Here is a 4,677-nt window from a genome sequence, read left to right on the forward strand (position 1 = left end):
AATATCTAACATAGGTAAAAGGAGGAGGTGACTCAAGAAGCAGGGTCAACTGAAAATACCTAACAGGTTCTGCTAAATGAGTCAGAGGTGGATTTAGGGATCAGTAACTAAATACTGTAGTATAGTAATCAGTTTTGTGGCTTGGGTTTTGTTGGGGTTGTTGTGGTTTTTTAATCACCATTTACAATACGTACAATTGTGCAAATAATAACTCTGCAGTTTAATATTCCAGACTGTGGCTCAGCCAGAATTACCACTAAAGCACCTTTGAAATTCAAGGCATTCTCCCGAGAGGCTAGAAATATTTAACAAACTTAATCTGCTCAAATTAATATGTGATTTCATGCATATTTCTTTAATCTGTATATCTCCCATCATTTCGGATCACTTGCTGACATGCTTTTCTTCCTTCTTCTTTTTACCCCCAAGAACGTGTGTTTGCCAGTTTGAATACACAAATGTTCTCTTATTGTTGCTCCAAAAATACCCCTTCAATTGTCAATAAATTTAAATGCTTGTGCTCCTGATGGTTTCTGTTTGCTCTTGATTCAGTCACAGAAATCCATCTGTCGCAAAGAGTCTGAAAAGTGTATGCAGCTGTTTGCCAAGAAGATAAGCTGATACATCATCATTTTGAGCTTTTGGCATCCTCCTTTGATTTAGTAGTCATGTGGATACCATGGCTTTATAGGCCAGTACTTTAAGAACTTGAAGTCCATTTCAGTATTGACTTCCCTTTCTTCCCCCCCCCCCCCCTCCCGCCCCCCCCTTCTGCTGTCTCTAGACATATTTGTGGACTTTGGAACAACCTAATGATGTAGCAATCACTTTCAATTCGCACAGGGTTCTTTTACTGTAAGACTCTGTAGTGGTTCCTCTTTATACCCTGGCTGAAATGTTTTAGAAGCTTTACAAACAAATAAACAAAATCTAGGCTTGGCTATTAAACTGGAATCAGTCCCACACATAATCACTCTGAGCACATAATACTAGCCCATAATTGCACTGTCTTGTTGGTAGGGTTTAAGTGACAGCAGACTGAACACTAGATTGGTTACTCTGAACTGGAGGTGTAACTAAAAGCTAAATTCTGCTCTAGGGTGTAAATGTTAAAAAATATGCCAAACCCCTGGCTTTTTTCAGTAATTCCTATGGGTTTATTTATCTTATCAGAAAATACAGTTTACAAACTGATTTTGTTGCAGACGCATGGCAAACATTTTACATACAAGAAAATAGTCTAAATTCTAGCTGATAATGAAAAGAGAAGTTACAAAGCTGTATTTCGAAGTGTCAAAATGATCCTCAATAAAAACTCTTTTGTACAGGGCTTGGGAAAAAGATAGCCCTGTACAAATCAGTCTTCACACTGTTCATGAGTACTAAGCAGAAGAATAGGCTCTATGTGAAATTGTAGGCATGTCAACATTGCTTGGTGTTTGCGACCACAACTGTATTCCTCTATCTGGTGATCAAAGGGCTATCAGTAAGGACTAGTTATGTCCTTGGTCTCCCTCGTTTTCCAGTGTCCCTTTCACTTTGTAAGTAATATCTGCCATACACATGATTCTGTGAGATTCTCAAGATATTACTGAATTCCACCGTACAGGAGGTCTGAATTTAGCAGTACAAGGACCTCCTGATTTCTTGAGCAGGATGACCTTGTATCATCCTGGCATACCATCATTCAATTCAAGAGGATGCAGTTTGAGCAAAAGCCTAAAGACATTCACCACTTCCATGGTTAAACATATAACCTGTAGAAACTCACTCCAATGCCTGTTATTTCTAGAAACATTGTAAATGATATGATGAAAAACAATAAGGAGCAACATGTGCTGGCTTTGTTGAATTTTGCTCTGTATTTTTTTAGATTTGTCCAAAGTTGAAACCAGAATGAAATAATTCCTAACCAAATCAACAAATTTTTTTTCTTGAAAGAGTCTGTTGGCTGATCCATCTCTAACTGCAACCATATTCTCTAATGGCAAGCACAAGAGATGGCAATTTGCTTTCTCAGTTTCCTTTCATGCAATTTTTCATTACCAACAGGGAAGTAAATATTGCCTGTTAGCGTATAGTGTTATCAGTCCCTCCATCTCCACTCAAGCACAATCAGAATAAATAATTACTGATGCAGTGTGGTAACAGAGCTGTGCTGTGCCTCACACCACCTAATTGTGTATCTCCAAACAGTAAGAACTCTCTCCAGAAGGCATCAACAAATTGTAGTCTCACTGTGACAACTGAGCACACAATTTTCTGTGATCTTTTCTGATTGTCAGTCTTTACAGTAAATGAACATCAGCACCAAGTTGCTCCCAGTCCTTTAGGGTCATGTTCTGTCTCTAGATGTTTCAGCTCTCCATTCCTCCTCACTAAGAGTTGCATGCCTGAATACTACAGAAATAACAGTGGCTAGTAGTGAGGCATCTGTTCTTCATGTCTAGTGATGGAAAATGAAGGTAGTGCTTTGAGGGTATTATATGTCTTTGCTCATGTGGAAGGAGTGCATGACTGTTATTAGTTAGAAGGTGCAAGGATGGTGTCTTTCTTCTGTTTGAAGTGGCTGCCTGACTTTTCAAGGAAATATAAGATTTCAAAGAAATGCAGAAATATAAGTCCAATCTGTTGTAGATTAATGCTTTAGAAATGTTGGGGCTTAGACTCCTTATATAGTTGGTGGAAAGAACTGGACAACTCCACTGTATGACTCAGAGCATCAAGTTGAGGAAAAGCCACACATACATTCAGGGCTCTGGGGCTCTGACAACTTTAAGGCTAAGACAACTTTGTCAGCTCCCTGAAGCTGAGAAGACTGAATATCCCAATCCTCATCTTCCTTCCAAGTTCAAAACCTCCTTATCTCAGCCAAGGAAACACAGAAACTTACTCTCTGAAATCAGGATTTTCCTGACCAAAGTATGGATATCCAGGTATTCTGATCATGGTCATCCAACAATTTTGCACGTGACTGATAAGGTCTAAGCACAATCCCAAAAGTGGTACTTCCTTGAAAGACTAGTAAGCACCCAAAGGATGATGATTTATTCAAGGTTGGATCTGCCTTAGTCAAGCAAACAATTAAAACACATTTAATGTCACTAAAATGCTGTTGCAGTGAAAGGAACTGTACAGCCTTCAGTTAAAACATTTTAGTTTATGGGTCCAGTTTAGAGATCAGCATGTCAACTAGCAACTGATTTTCTAGATTAAAACCTGCATCAGTTCATGCCACTGAAATACCAGTTAGGCTTTGAGGGAGCCTTGTGCAAATGGCCTCTTACAAAGCACCACAGGGCCACTGAGGAGTGCTCTAGCCACTGGATTGGTTCCCTCATGAATGCAGATTTACCGATCTGGGAAAAGAGATGTCAAATGATTCTAGGATCAAATTCAGTTGATAAGCAGGATTTAAACTTTAAAAATCCAGCTCAGTCTTCATGGAAGTGGGAGAAAAATGTGAGAAAAATGCCTAGAGATCATACATACGTCTGAGGAGTTGGACATGCTGGCTAGGGATGCCCATGCCATGATTCAAATTATCTTGGGAAGTGATTGTTCCCATTTGGAACAGAAGAAGGTACAAATCTGAGGGAGAAGCTCCACAGTCATTGAGCTAGAGGTGTGTGGTCTTTCCAGGGAGTGTACAGGACATGGAACACAGCATTGCCCGGCTCTGCACACTGCATACAGTAACAAAACTTTGAGCCTAATGCTGCTCATTTCATTGTATAACTTTATACCGTTAGTTTATTTTTCTGTGTTCCTCTCAAGTATCTACACTAGTTCATCAATGCCTATACTTCAGCAATAGCCATAAATAACCAAACCGCACAACAATGAATAGCTTATGGAGTTAATTTAATTCCATGTGAATTATTCACATACACCAGGAAAGGAGAAAATGAGCTAGCAGGGTTTAAGCCTATCATATTAAGGATAGCAGCAGATGTTACCTTCAGACATGCAATTTCCTGAGTTCACTTTGTTTGGTATCAGGATGTCATTAAAAGTGGTATTTGAAAGCTCCACCACCAGATCAATTTAGATTACTTACTGCAGTAGAAGGTGTGTGAGAATTTCTGAGATGGCCACACATTCTGTGTATCTGACTTTGTGTGCCATGTATGCATCTGCCTTCATGACATCAAGTTTGAATCAGCAGCCACACAACTTACACTTTCACCACCAGAGTAAGAAACAGTGAAGAATCCTGCTTCTTGCTGATTCCAAGAACTACAGGTAATGGATATTTACTTGGTTTTTAAAGAGAGTATGGTTTTTAATTTCCTCTGGAGCAGTGCCATGTATCTATTACACATACAGTCTACATGCTTGTGCTACAGAAAATGAAAAATGAACTATGGGATTCTTCTGTGAGGTTTTACTGGTTTTGCCATATCCACAAAATAAATAAACACATGAAAGACAGAAAGGACAGTGATGAGACAGCCACTTGTATTACAGAATTAGCTCTTTTACTCCCAGTGAATAGCCTCTTTACAAGAGCAGTTTATTTCGATCTCCTCATCTTCCTGAAATGTATCTGTAGTGAAATGCAATTATAGTGAATACTTCCCTATTCCCAGTGCTTCTAAATGTACCTATATTAATTTGACACAGTTATATTAGTTAATATATTGTTTTTTCTCATATATTTTCTTGCATATATGT

The sequence above is a fragment of the Neopsephotus bourkii genome, unplaced genomic scaffold, assembly GCF_033783945.1.
Source record: "Neopsephotus bourkii isolate Nb327-2 ecotype Australia unplaced genomic scaffold, CSIRO-AGI_Nbou_v1 NB_1637, whole genome shotgun sequence".
Lineage (NCBI taxonomy): Eukaryota > Metazoa > Chordata > Aves > Psittaciformes > Psittacidae > Neopsephotus > Neopsephotus bourkii.